This window comes from Saccopteryx leptura, chromosome 2 (assembly GCF_036850995.1).
Source record: "Saccopteryx leptura isolate mSacLep1 chromosome 2, mSacLep1_pri_phased_curated, whole genome shotgun sequence".
In the NCBI taxonomy this organism is placed as follows: Eukaryota; Metazoa; Chordata; class Mammalia; order Chiroptera; family Emballonuridae; genus Saccopteryx; species Saccopteryx leptura.
Window position 1 is genome coordinate 241,996,469 of NC_089504.1, and position 15,554 is coordinate 242,012,022.

Here is a 15,554-nt window from a genome sequence, read left to right on the forward strand (position 1 = left end):
AATACTCCAGTTCTCTGAGGATACCAACAGGGCGTTTTACAATCTAATTTAATTCGAACACTGACTACCTGGTATTAGCGCAGACCCCACTGGTTTAAGGGGCCAAGACCCACGAGACTGCTTCTCTCTTTAGATGCCTGTCAGGCTGGGTAACCAGCTACAAAGGCTAATAGAACTCAGGGAAAACAACTTCTCACTTGCTTATTGGATGCTGTGGCTGGTTTTGACCCTTGTCTGAGTCAGACATGTGTCAGGCAGTCATGACCCTAGGAACTGGCCTCTGTCAATTACTCATCTAAGGATATAATGTGATCTGGTAATCTCGACTTCCATCCTTGCCTAAGATCACTCTTTCAACCTTTTCCTCTGGGCTGGTCAGGAATCTATAAGAATATTTCAACATTCGGCCTCAGAACAGTGTGTGCCTAACCTTTTATGCAATCACGATACATTAACTTCCTGGCTGACTTGAAATCATACATCGCCTGTTAATAACCTCTTCTGGTGGCAGCTGTGCAGGTGTATTGCTCAGTTCTTCCTCTGTCCTCACATGTGTCTCTGGGCCCCCAGTTCCTTCTTATAAGACATTGATGTTAGGCTGTGCCTTAAGTCAATCAGTCCCCACAGTAACCTGATTATAGCCGCAAAACCCTGTTTCCAAATAAGGTCACTTTCAGGTTCTGGTTGGACATGAATTTTTGGAGGGCACTATTCAGCTCAGAACAGTGGCCATCAGAATGATGGGAGGACATGCCCACCACTTATTAAGTGAGAAAAAAAAAGACTATAAAAAGACATAATTTTATTTTTGTAAAAAAAAATAAGCATGTGTGAATACATATGTTCCCTGCTCAGTTCTGCTGACCTCTGAGTCTTAGAATCCTAACCCAAAGAAGACCATCACGAGACAAAAGAAAATTCAAGGTCATCTTATCATCTTCGAAGAGTTACCACATTAAAAACAGTAGAAAGTCGGCCCTGGCCGGTTGGCTCAGTGGTAGAGTGTCAGCCTGGCGTGCAAAAATCCCAGGTTCGATTCCCGGTCAGGGCACACAGGAGAAGCGCCCATCTGCTTCTCCACCCCTCCCCCTCTCCTTCCTCTCTGTCTCTCTCTTCCCCTCCCGCAGTGAGGCTCCATTGGAGCAAAGATGGCCCGGGCACTGAGGATGGCTCTGTGGCCTCTGCCCCAGGCGCTAGAATGACTCTGGATGCAACAGAGCGACACCCCAGAGAGGCAGAGCATCGCCCCCTGGTGGGCATGCCGGGTGGATCCCGGTCGGGCGCATGCGGGAGTCTGTCTGACTGCCTCCCCGTTTCCAGCTTTGGAAAAATGCAAAAAAAATAATAATAATAAAATAAATAAAATAAAGATGAGATGAGAAGGTAATTAAGCATTTCTGGAAGGCATCTGTGGATGAAGATTAAATGACAGAGCCAGGAGCATGTCACCGCGGTGCTGGCGCAAGTCCCGCTCCGGAAGCCTGAGCTACCTGGCTTTTGGGGCTTTCCCTCCCTCCGTGGTGCGAAGCCAAGCTGGGCCGCGGTAACGGGAGCCTTCACCCGGGGCTGCCAAGGTTCTGTCACTCTGTGGTTCCCCAGTGGCAAAAGGGGAGATTCCTGAGCAAATTAAATTCCTCCTGTAGCAGAAGGAGAAACACATAACTTTGGGAAAGTTGCAGAGTTTTAAACCCAAATCTCATTTCTATCATGGTCTTCGCAAACAGGCGGGCTCGACTTCTGAAAGAGACACACACACAACACATATACACACAGCCGTGTCAGAGTTCCACGGGCTCAGTTCAGCATGGGGAATCTTCCTGGGCCAGTGGATGTGATTTCTAATCCTGGCAAACCCACTTGTTGGTTATACCCAGGGGCCAATGACTTAATCTTTCTGTGCTCACCTTCCTTTACCTGCAAAATGGGGATAATAGTATTACCTTCCCTGCCTGGTTTTACAAGATTTCATTAGCCAACGGGCATTCATGAATTGAAATTTGCCTTTTGCCTGACCAGGCGGTGGCGCAGTGGATAGAGCTTTGGACTGGGACATAAGGACCCAGGTTCAAAACCCTGAGGTCGCCGGCTTGAGTGCAGGCTCATCTGGTTTAAGCATAGGCTTGCCAGCTTGAGCCCAAGGTTGCTGGCTTGAGCAAGGGATCACTCGGTCTGCTGTAGCCCCCCAGTCAAGGCACATATGAGAAAGCAATCGATGAACAACTGAAGAGCCGCAACAAAGAATTGGATGCTTCTCATCTCTCTCCCTTTCTGTCTGTCCCTATCTGTCCCTCTCTCTGTCTCTCTCTGTCTTTCTCTGTCTCTCTCTCTCTCACACACACACACACACACACACACACACACACACACACACAAAGACATTTGCCTCTCTATCTTTAGCTAAGTCAATCTTTAAGGCGAATACATAGAATGAACCCAAATCATTGGGATTTAGAAGAAAGAATCTTATGCTGAAAATCTGGAGATGTGAGAGGAGGCTGCCCTGCACCTCTGGGCGTGAGCTCATAGTTGCCAAACACTGGTCTTGGACTTGACCTGGGGTTTCTCACTGTGCCCTGCTGTGCCTCTCCAGGAGGAAAGAGAGTGAGGGAGGGGGTCATCTCCCTACGAATTCTACAGCAGCTTTGATTTTCAAATGTTCAAAGATCATTGTAGATTCACATGCAACTGCAAGAAATTAAATAGACAGAGATGTATCCCTTCACCCAGCTTCCCCTAATGGTGACCTCCCGTACAATTATGGTGCACTATCACAACCAAGGGATGGATGTTGACACACGGTCAAATTTCACCAATTTCATGCTTTCACACACACTCACTTATATGACTATATTTGGTTCTGTGCACTTTTATCACATGTAGACTCTTGTGATCACCCCAGTCTAGATATGAAACATTCACCTCAAAGATCTCCTGCTCCCTTTAATAGCTGCAACCCCTCCCTCCCTCTCTAACCCCTGGCAACCATTCATCTGTTCTTGTGTGGTTTTATCACACAAGGATGTTCTGTAATAGGAATCATATAGCACGAAACTTTTTTTTTCTTCCACTCAGCGTAATTCCATCAATGTCATTGGGTGTAGTGATGATTGGTTCCTTTTCATTGCTGACCAGTATTTCAGAAGCTCTTGTTGAACTGCTACACTGTCTTGTTTGAGAAATTTCATTTAAACAAAGGTTTTCTCAAGCTTTGCAAGAATCTTTTGGCGATCACTCAAAAATTAAGCATTAGGCTGGAAGATCCTGAGACGCTGATAGTAACCTAGATTAATGTGACCCACATATTGAAATGCATGTGGCTGTTCCCATTGAAGAGTGATTCAAATCCCATATCCCATCCCTCAAAGAGAAGGAGACATTTTAAAGACAGACATGCCTTTCGTTTCTTGCTTTCCTGGCGGCAAGGGAAAAGGCTGCTGTTTATTTTGGATGGAGAAAATATAAAGCTATTTTCTTTTTCATAGACAAACGCCGGGGCTTCTTGCTAATCACTGAAGAGAACGGCTGAGCGATTTATAAATAATAAAAAGAAAACCCCATTAAGCATGTCTGTGTACTGGCTCCTCCTCAGTTCCTGTCCAGGGTGTTAGTTAAGCTCTCCAAAGTTTCTGTAAATGAAGGTTCAGCTTTGATTGTGCCAATGGTGGGACCCAAGAGACTCAGGTAAGAAAAGGGGGTGACATCCTGCCCCCCCATAATTAACATACACTTTGTAACACCTCATTCCTACCCATTTCTTGGACCCTTTATAACTGCCTGCTAGGACATGAATTATGGTGTAGATGGAAAGTTGGGAAGAAGACAGATATTTTCCCCCAAGGCAAGAATTTGGCTCACCCTTCTCTCCGTGAGTGTGTCTCAGATTTCAACTCTTTTCCTCTTGCGTGATTCCAGCTCTGTGTCTGGACTGTCCTCTTTGTCCCCAACATCCTCCTTTTCCTCCCTTCAAGTGTCCCCGAAGGCAAATTGGAAAGCCTATTGTCAAATAGTCAAGAGCTTAGAGATGACTGCTTCCATTCTAAACAATATATTAGATCTTCTTCAAAGAACGTTTTGTGATGGAAGCTGTTTATTGCTTGAAACCTAACTGCTAAGCTGGCGGTGAGCGATCTCACAAATGGAGAGATGGGATCACATCTCATCCTCCAGTCACCGTCTCTAACTTGCTGTGTAACTTCAGTTCTGTCTTCAAATTCTGAAAACAGTCGACAGTGTATTTATGCCATGGACATGTGACAAAAAAGAATGAAAAGAGTCAAGGAAAGAGTAAAAACTAAAAGCACTTGTAACTCATTCCACCAATTCAAGTTTAGCCCGGTTAAATTTAGGGTGAGTTTCCTGCTCTACTTTTTCACACACATTTATTTTTTCAAAAGTGAAATTGTGCTCTAGTACTTTTTATAGTAGCTCCTTTTATCCATACAATAATAGAGTGTGAATTCTTGCCATATCAATTGATATGCGTTCTGAACCTCATTTTAAATAACTGCCTATCTCTCTTACTAGAACATAAACTCTGCGTTGGCAGGGACCAACTCCAATGTACCCCGTGACATTCCTCCTATCTCATCATTATTCAGTTAAACAGAAGAGGACTTGATAATCAGTCTCATCATTTCATCTCATCTGTGTCTTCTGTCCCAACCTTCCCCCACTCTCTCCCATTTCACACGTCTCCTCTAGAACCTACCACGAACTGTCAACTGTGGGAATTTGGTGTGTGTGTGGGGGGGAGTAAAGATGGGACAGGGTCTTAAAACACTCCTGCTTTTCTCTACAGAATGTATGTCTGTATGGTTTCTCTTTTTACAGTGATTGTATATCAATTTTTAAAATCAAGAGATAAACATAATAAGGATATACTTTTAAAAGCAAACACCCTAAACCTGACATCTCTCTAACCTTTAGTGAGGGATGGTAAATGGATAGACCACTGAGCTGTGAAGTAAAATATCTTTAAAGCAGACTACTCTTTAGACAAATGCCGACAGCACCATGTGTATGTGTATGTGTGTGCGTGTGCACGCATGTGCATGAGTGTGTGTTTATATCAACGCCATTCTAATCTCTGTATCTTGCTTCCCATCCAAGCCATCCCAGCCGAGTGGCCACCCAGCTTCCCAGGGCAGATAAACAGGACATGAAAAGAATGAACAGTCGCATTTGCAGACTGCGTGGGCAAAAGTTGGAATGAAATGAGTCGTTTCACTGTAAGGGACTTAGGTTTCTGAAACAAGCTACTGCAGCAGTCTGATGACATGGCTACATCCATATTCAGGTAGCATCACCATCATCATGGCTACTGTTTACATTTTGGAGAACTTACTAGGTGCCAGGCATTTCCATTTCCATTCATGATTCTTTAAAACCTGGTGCTAGTAGACTACCTATTTTTCAGACATAGAGAGGTTGAATAACTACTCTAAGGTCACACAGCTAGGAGCTTGCATTCAAAGGCAAACCCCAACACCACTTCCAGGCATGCTGGAGCCCTAGAAGATTAAACAAAATTGCCAAAGGACAAGGGAGCTGGCTGTGGTTGAGCACTTAGGTGCCAGGATCTGAGCTGGGCAGTTTACATCGCTGCTGTTTATCCCTGGCTGTGTGACCTTAGACAGGTGTCTTAACCTCTCTGAGTCCATTTCCTTACCTGTTAAATGGAGGTAATACTACTACTCATCTCAAAGAGTTATTGGGAAGAGTGAGTTAAGAGAGGTAAAGCATTTTCAATATGCCTAATATACAGTAACTACCCCCAAACTCAGTAATTATAATTAGAAGTATTTCTTTATCACAAGAAGCATTTGAGCACTTACTATATATAGCAGACATCATGCTCAGCAAATTGCATATATCCCTTATTTAATCATTTTATCAACAAAGAGGCAATTATCAAAGTAGACTTAGATTAATTATTTTAAGTGGACATTTTGATCCTCATTGTACAGGGGAGAAAATAAGGCTCAGAGAGGTTGAATAATTTGTTCAAGATCACACAGTCACAGGCTAAAACACAGGCCTGGCAGATTTCCAAGTAAAACAGTAAAAATATTAAAAACCCATGCACACACATGCAAGGCATGTCTATAATCACGCCATGAATTTATAGAAAATTATGTATATAAGTGTCTCCATTAGGAAATTTCATATATAAAACAGGCTTTATATTAACTTTTCTCGCTCTTTGGGTATAAAGGAGATTATAAGATCAAAGTGCTCTCATACTTTTCAAAGTGCTCTAACACGTTGATTCACTTAATCTTACAAACGTAGGCCCGGAGAGGCGGAGTGCCGTAGCCGGGCTCCTGCAGCCAGGAAATGGCAGGGCTGGCAGCCTCCGTCTGCCTGACTCTGAACCGCGTGCTCTTCCTGCACCCGAGCCTCTTGCGAAGGGCTTGGGGAGGACCAGGGACGCTATGCCGATAGAAGCAAGGTGGTCGCCTCATAAAGATATGAACACGGCTCTCACCCTGCTGGGAGCAGGCTTTGTTTTTTAAACTTCTTATTTTACAGCCATTTTAGATTTACAGAAAGGTTGCAAAAGAAAACAGAAATAGTCTCTCCCAGACTATTTCCTTTGTTGTCTACATCTTACCTTACTCTGGTGAATACAGTTGTCACAGCTAATGAACCAATGTCGATACATTATTATTATTAAAATATCCAAATAAAAGTTACAACAGCAACACTTGTAGAATTATTATTAACTCAAGTCCATATTTGAGTCAGATTTCTTTACTTTGACCCAATGTCCTTGTCTGTCCCAGGATCCCACCCTGGGCACTGTGTTACCTTTAGTCATCGTGTCTCCTTAGGCTGGCCGAGTACTGCCCTGGAGGTCACTCAGCAAGCTGCAGTCAGAACCAGGAGTCAAAGCCAGGTCTCCAGGCCACCGGGGTCTGTGTGCCTTTCTGCAAGCAAAGAAGCCATTTCTTGACTCAGTGTTCCTCCAAACCCCCCAAATAGCTCGACTCTCTCACTGGACAAGGGAGAGCAGGGCTTTCTGCCTCTTGTTCATTTATTTGTGGTTGCATTTCTTAAGCAATACACTGTGTGGTGACAGCGTTTGGAAATTAAGATCTTTAAAAATTAGCAAAATTGGATCTCTTGGCCTCTGACTTTGCCCTTGGCATAGAAAGTGGTTCTTTTTCCCTAGGATGGGGGAAAAAAAAAATCCTTGAGGGTGGAGGTCTCAAGGGCGCCATCTACTGGGAGAAACTAGCAAAGAATGTGGATATAGGGACTTCTCAGGCGTCTTGGTTATTTCAGCTGGAGAAATCATGTCCTTCTTTTTTAAAAACTGGCTTAATTCACTTTATTTTTCTTATGTAAAATCATGTGGTGGCCACAGTTGGAGCCTGGGTCTTCTTCACAGAAACTTCCATGTGGGCCTTTATAAAATGGCCAGTAGATTCCTGCTAAGGAGACTTGGTGACCATGGTCTCTTTCCAGGGGTGGGGATGGGATAGCTGTGGGTCTTAGAGATGGCATCGAAGGTGACCTTGGAAAAGTTGCCCAGGATGGCAGGGCAGCCCCTGGCCGAGGTGTATCGGTCGTGGTTACCAGCCATCAGCGGCTGCTCCTAGGGCACAGGATCTGCGACCATGTCAGCGTCCCCACAGGCAGGGGTGAAGGGCACCAGCACCGAGTGACATCGGCCGGTCACCTTGCATGGGACAGTGTGGGGCTTGGTGACCTTGTTCCTGTAGTAGCCTCATTGCACAGGGATGATCGAGAACGTGGCCAGCATGATGGCCCCATGGGTGGCAGTGGCTACTTCCTTTGAGCACTTACCATGCAGCCCAACATGTCCACTGTCATACCCAGTGGCAACAACACATTCCTTGAATCTGGTCCTCTGGCCAGCGTAATCTTCAAAACCTTGGCCTTGGGGGACACCCCAGGAAAAAGTCAATGATCTCCGATGCCTGGGTGGGCAGGGAGAAGAGCGAGAGTCCTCCAGGATCGTGATTTTCCTGTCCTTGACCAGGAGGCTCAGCGTGGTAACAGGGATCCACTCCTTGGCCTTGGCCTTGCCTCTGTGAGCTCAGTGGCCTGGCCTGGGCCCATACCCTGACCCTGTCACTGACCCCGACCCCGTCGCTGACCCCGACCCCCACAGCAACCTCAGCCCGTGATCATGCTGCCATTTCCCCTACGGAAGCCGAGACCTCCCATTCCAGGCCTGGGAACCTACCGGCCCTCCTGTAGACCGACACCATCCACCATTTGGTGTTTCCTCAGGGAAGAGAGAAACCGTTCAAGTTAAACCTGCACACCTGGCCTGGTGTAAATGCTGAGATGTTCCACCTGCGTTTAGTTGGCCAGACGCAATGACATGTGTTAATAACAATAATTAGTATCAGATTAACATGTTTGAGCACTGACTGTTCTAGCAGTGTGCCTTGTCTTATGGAATTTTTCCAGGAGGAGATACTAATGTTACCCCCATTTTACAGGTTGGAGAACCGAGCTGCATAGATTTAAACTCACCTGTCCTTGCAATAACATTTATCCGTATCAGTCCAACTCCAAGTTTCTCTCATTTGATTTTATTCCTTCTACCATTTATAATGTTCATACTATGCACTGTGTATCCACTTGCCTAATATTGGTCTCAATTTTGTTTTTCTTTTTTCTTTTCTTTTTTTTGTATTTTTCCGAAGCCAGAAACGGGGAGGCAGTCAGACAGACTCCTGCATGCGCCCGACCGGGATCCACCCAGCATGCCCTCCAGGGGGTGATGCTCTGCCCATTTTGAGGCATCGCTCTGCCGCAATCAGAGCCATTCTAGCGCCTGGGGCAGAGGCCACAGAGCCATCCTCAGCACCCGGGCAAACTTTGCTTCAATGGAGCCTTGGCTGCAGGAGGGGAAGAGAGAGACAGAGAGGAAGGAGAGGGGGAGGGGTGGAGAAGCAGATGGGTGCCTCTCCTGTGTATCCTGGCCGGGAATCGAACCCGGGACTCCTGAACGCCAGGCTGACGCTCTACCACTGAGCCAGCCGGCCAGGGCTCAATTTTGTTTTTCATGGATGTAAAACTTCCTCCTGGCCAGACTGAGGGCACCTGGAGGTCTGGGACTGAGCTGTTGTTCACTAGTGTCTCAGGAGGACACCCACAAATTAAGGAAGTATTAAATGGAACTCAAAAATTCCATTTAATTTGTGTCTCTGGTCCTGAAAAGGAAACACAGAGGAGAAGAGTTACCTTGGACATGGACGCAAATTGCTTTTCTCTCAATATTCTGTGGGTATTTAAAGTGACAGTAAAAATAGGACAGTTCACAGTTGCTACATCAACAAGGAAATATGAATGAGTGGAATTCGTTGACAGCCTCCAATCGCCAGGGAGCCGACAATTCTAAGGGTATTCTTCTCCAGACCTGCTAACAAGCAGTGAACCTTGTTTCCCATGGTCTTTCAACTCACCAGAGACAAAGCCATTGGCAAGCACACCTCGTCTCATCATTGGAATGTCCTAAACGTGCTTTTAAAGTCTAGTTACCAGAGACCTCAGTTCCCTTTTTATTTTTCTCTGTAGTGCTTCTACCTTTCTTGCTAGGGACAGAAAAATACCAGAAGAAGGTTGTTAAATTATGAGTCAGGATTCCTGGTTGAAAAATATATACATATTTTTAATGATACAATCGACACACTCAGAAGAGGCGCAGTGCAGTGACTTGTCACAAAGGGAATGTTCACGTGACCATCGCCCAGGTTTGGGCTGAGACACCAGGAAAATCACTTACCCTCCTTTGACCTTCATGTCCCCATCTCTTAGCAAAAAAGGGCCTCCTCAGTGGTAACAAGTCATTTTCAATTAAATGAAAATGACTTCAGTTGGTGGTTGAACTCTATTTTATCAAATTCCACATTTTTGGACACTTTGGGGTTTGTGGAGTTTTCCTTTTTCCTCTTTGTTATGAAAAAGTCCTCAACAAGTCACTTTTTCTCCAACTTCCTCATTTCCATGGTGATTATTTGGGGGGGGGGAAATCCTAGAGGGAATTGCTTAATTTTCAGAGCCTTTGCAAAGGCACACTATTGGCATGAGCAAGAAAAAATGATTTTTGCCAAAGAAACTTGGGCAATAAAAAGACATTTCTAAATATGAAGATGCTGTTTTGGGGGATAGGCAGTCAAGAGGAAATCGGGCAGACAAGGAATGGACTACTTTGGAGGCAAACGATTTACTCAGAGCAATTGCAATCTGCCATTTTCAAAAGCTGGAGCTTCGTTAAAACTCACCCGCTTCCCCAAGAGGGTTTGAGACAGTGCACAATGAAATAACCAGCCGCCATGGAGTAGAAAGCTATTCCTATTAGAAGCACCAAAGCAACAGACAAGTTGGAAAATCGCTTTTCAAAAGCACTCAACACCCAGCTCAGGGTGAAAAATCTCTTTTCAAGTTCAGCCAAACATTGGCCACTAGAGGGCACTAACAATACACATTTCCAGCCAGTACCGTCGCTGTGGGAACTGGGGTTGGGCTGCCTGTTCTTTTCTCTCCTATCTCCCAGAGATAAAAGGGGGCGATGGCCCTGAGCTTCCAGAATCCTTGCTGGGAGGCGTCCTCCACCCTCCAGACCCTGAGAATTTTCATATTCTGTGAAACAGCTGGTCGCTTTAACCAGGAAGGGGGGAAATCTTGGGGCATAAGAAGGAAAAAGAAGACTGCTCAAAATAATTTTCTTTTTAAGTCCTTAATTATTTTTCCCACTTCCGATGATGAATCAGTTCCATCACCAAGTGACATGTCACTCATTAATTTCCTCTCTCTGCTTCATTTGGCCTCTGAAGAAGTACTCTTCAGAGTATTTTGTCTCCCTCATGTTGAAGGAATTTAATAACGGTGACAGTTTAATGTGTAGCCAAACGTCACGGGTGCTCATAACTGGAGCAGTCCGCAATTATTAGCAATTAATATGAGACAGCGACCAGCGTTTAGGAGGCAGTCTCAACGATGATGTTCTGAGTCTTGAACTCCAGAAAGCAACTACAAATCCCGGGACTAATAGGAGCTGAGAGTTGGGTCTTGCCTGGTCATAGATTAGGAAAGCTAGATGCTCTCTCAGCACCCCCGAGAATGTGGGTTTGCTCATCACCATTGAGAAGACCCTGGTCCTGTGTTTCTCGCTAAAATGCACACACTGCTTCCCCTCTGGGGACAGAACGCCCTGTGACTTTTAAACGGCTCCCCCAACCAGAAGAGAGGTTCTTCCTGTAGTCTAGGTTTCTCCCGTGGACGAGGGTGCAGATTCACACACTGATTTCCAACAGGATCTATCTCCTGGAGGAACAGAGAAGAAAGGAAGAGATCAAGTCATTCATTTGCTTTCTCTCTAGCTTTTAAACACACACACACACACACACATATTTTCAGTTTGTAATCTATTCTTTCACAATTGAGATATGAGTGACATATAATGTGGTATTAGTGTCAGGTGTATTCAATGTAATGATGGGATATATGTATATGACCACCACAATAATCCTAGTGAGCATCCATGGTTGCGTAGAGTCACAAAATTCTTTTTTCCCTGTGATGAGACCTTTGAAAACCAGTTCTCTTAGCCATTTTCAAATATACAAGACAGCATTATTGTGACCTATAGTCACCATGCTGCCCAGAATATCTCCAGGATGTTTTTTATCTGATAACTGGAAGTTGGTACCTTTGGACCCCCTTCATCCATTGTGCTCCCCCACCCCCAGCCCTTACCTCTGGCAACCACCAAGCTGTAAGTTTGGTTTTTGTTGGTCTTTTAAATTTTTATTTTTATTTTTTTTTAGATTCTACATATAACTGAGATCATGCAACACTTTTCTTCCTCTGTCTGACTTATTTCACTTAGCACAATGCCCTCAAGGCCCATCCGTGCTGTGGCAAATGGCAGAAATTTCCTTCTAGCTTTTTTCTTAATTGAAAAGGTGCCCGGAATTCTAATGCTTTCCCCCAAATTAGAGCGGAGGTACAAAGAAAGGAGTCTGAGCCAACATTTGGAAACTCATGGTGCATAACCTCTTAAAAGCCCCTTTTATTAGCAAACAAAATAGCGCCGCATCCAGAAAAATGCTTCTTCCTCCCCCGGAACCCCCCTCTTGCCTGAAAAGCCATATGTCTTGTTTTTAATGGCCTCCTCATTTATCCACAAGGAGCTTCTGCCCCTCTGGGGTTGAGTCTCTCTGGTTATCAGCAAACCACAGGGGCCTGATAGCTTCGAAAGGGGCACATTCCATAAAGGAGGCACCTATCTCTCTAACCTTCCGTCACCGTCGTTGTGGAAGAAGGAGAAAATGCTTTGGCAGAGATAAATGACTCTGGTTTTAATTCGGACCCGACATCCATCTTGGCAAGAACTAAAAACCAGTTTGGAGGGATTAAAACGTGGCACGGAGGTTAGACAGTCGCTCCCCGCAAAGGAAAGTCTGTGCACAGATAAGCCAGGTTCCTTGGAGCATGGGATGTTTTGACTGCTAAGACTGATTTTCTTCACATCCTTTTCTTTCTTCGGAGACGGTTCTCCTCGATGACTTCCTTTCCTTGTTTGAATGTTTATCCGTCGAAATGCTTGGGCATTCGAACCAATAACAAATCTCTCCTATTGCTCTTGGCTGGAAACTTCTGAGAGAGAAGTCGACAGGGACTTTCTTCAGAGAGCAAGCACGTGAACTTTGAAGTTGCCAGGCAGTACCTTTAGACCCCATTAGAGCACAAAGGGAAAGAAACACATTTAATCAAAGAGCCTTTGCCCAGACCCTCCCCTGCTTCCCCCGCCCAGTGTTTTGAATTCGCTGAGTGTTGTGTCAATGTCAGTTCCTAAGTTTGTGGTTTGTTGGAAGGGTTCAAAGGCACCGTCTGATAGTTGGAAGTAGTATAACTCCGTGGAATGTCTTGATCGCGTCTCTTAGAAACACGCTCTTCTATGAGGCAACAGGTCAAGGACGGAGTCCAGAAAAATCAAAGACCGCCTGAATTCTTTGAGGGAACTCTGCTCATAAGACTGGACAGCATGACCTCTGGGCCGAGGAAGTCAGCTTTGTGGGGCTGGCTCCTCTCCCACTCCTTCTTGAATGCGTATGTGAAGCTCAGGCTTCCAAGGAAATGGGTCTTAGAGAGACTTGGGACCTGATAGTAAAAAGCTTTGACAAAATTTCCAAGTCATGGGCAACAGAGGATTTTTAAGACAAATTTAAATGTTAAAAATTAAAATATTCAATGCATATTCAGCTACTGGTTCCTAGAACTGAATATCCAGTAAGCCCACCGGGACCCTGATGAAAATAATTTAAGAAAATACTATGAAAATTCTTTATAGGGTTATGTAGATGTTTGGTTAAAGATTGGCAGACAGGCCTGAGATGCAAGCATGGAATCTAGAAGGCTGAGGGGACTTGTCCAAGGACACTTCATAATTTCTCCTGATGATAGTACTCTAGTGATAGTGGTGCTAATGATGGTGCTGATGGTGATGGTGGTGGTGGTGATGGTGGTGGTGGTGGTGCTGGTGGTGGTGGTGGTGATGGTGGTGGTGGTGATGGTGGAGATGGTGGTGGTGGTGGTGGTGGTGATGGTGATGGTGATGGTGGTGGTGCTGGTGGTGGTGGTGGTGATGGTGATGGTGGTGATGGTGGCGGTGGTGATGGTGGTGGTGGTGATGGTGGAGATGGTGGTGGTGGTGGTGGTGGTGATGGTGATGGTGGTGGTGCTGGTGGTGGTGGTGGTGATGGTGATGGTGGTGATGGTGGCGGTGGTGATGGTGATGGTGGTGGTGGTGATGATGGTGGTGGTGATGGTGGTGGTGATGGTGGTGGTGGTGATAAAGATGGTGATGGTGGTGAGGGTGGTGGTGAGGGTGGTGGTGGTGATGGTGGTGGTGATGATGGTGGTAGTGGTGGTGATGGTGGTGATAAAGATGGTGATGGTGGTGGTGGTGATGGTGGTGGTGAGGGTGGTGGTGGTGGTGGTGATAAATATGGTGATGGTGGTAGTGTTAGTGATGACGATGGTGGTGGTGATGGTCGTGATAAAGATGGTGATGGTGGTGGTAGTGAAGATGATGGTGGTGGTGATGGTGGTGATAAAGATGGTGTGGTGGTGATGGTGGTGGTGGTGATATTGATGATGATGGTGGTGGTGATTATGGTGGTGGTGGTGGTGATGGTGGTGATGGCAGTGGTGATGATGATGGTGGTGGTGATGGTGGTGGTGATGATGGTGGTAGTGGTGGTGATGGTGGTGATGGTGGTGATAAAGATGGTGATGGTGGTGGTGTTAGTGATGACGATGGTGTGGTGGTGGTGATGGTGGTGGTGGTGGTGGTGGTGGTGGTGGTGGTGATGATAATGGTGGTGATGATGGTGGTGGTGATGGTGGTGATGGTGGTGATAAAGATGGTGATGGTGGTGGTGTTAGTGATGACGATGGTATGGTGGTGGTGATGATGGTGGTGGTGACGGTGGTGGTGATGATGGTGGTGGTGATGATGGTGATGGTGGTGGTGTTAGTGATGATGATGGTGTGGTGGTGGTGATGATGATGGTGGTGGTGATGGTGGTGGTGGTGGTGATGGTGGTGGTGGTGATGGTGGTGGTATTAGTGATGACAATGGTGGTGGTGATGATGATGGTGATGATGGTGGTGGTGGTGGTAGTGATGGTAGTGATAGTGGTGGTGATGGTGGTGATAAAGATGTTGGTGGTAGTGGTGATGGTGATGGTGGAGATTGATGATGGTGGTAATGACAGTGGTAGGGATGGAGATGATGATGGATACTAGATTCCAAATATGAGTTTTCCTTGCACCTAATTCTTAGTACTACAGCCTGTTGTGTTTTCACAAAGGATGCTGGAAGTAGAAGTTGACTTGGAGGAGACCACACAGAACGTAGTAAGAGTGGCGTCAAGCTTTAATACTTAAAGTATCAAGTTTATTGGGATCCTTTTCTTGATAAAATAATAAACCCTTATTCAAGTAACCATGGAAAATATATCAAACTATAAAAGGGAAGAAGCAAGTAGATCTGGGCATTCAGTTTCAGAATGTATTTGCTTCTGGTTTTTAACATCTATGTTTTACTACATGTTGGTTTTATATTTGCAGATGAGGAGATAAGAATTTAGGGTGTCATTAAAAATCTTGCATTTTGATGATTTAATAACCTTTTTTTATTATTGTATGTAAGTTACTTCTCAGTAGAGTTTGTTTTTTGTTTTGTTTTGTTTTTTTACAGAAACAGAGAGAGAGAGAGACAGACAGGGACAGACAGACAGGAATGGAGAGATGAGAAGCATCAATCACCAGTTTTTCATTGCGCAGTGTGACAGCTTAGTTGTTCACCTTAGTTGTTCACTGATTGCTCCCCCACACGTGCCTTGACCGCAGGCCTCCAGCAGACTGAGTAACCCCCGCTTGAGCCAGTGACCCCGGGTCCAAGCTGGTGAGCTTTTTGCTCAAACCAGATGAGCCCGTGCTCAAGCCGGCAACCTCTGGGTCTCAAACCCGGATCCTTCCGCATCCCAGTCCAACGCTCTATC

The 15,554-nt window shown here is 45.5% G+C and overlaps 1 pseudogene; it reads right to left on the reverse strand.

The window, feature by feature from the left end:
* Window positions 1–7,352: 7,352 nt before the first annotated feature.
* Window positions 7,353–12,366, reverse strand: LOC136391886 (small ribosomal subunit protein uS5 pseudogene; annotated as a pseudogene).
* Window positions 12,367–15,554: the final 3,188 nt, after the last annotated feature.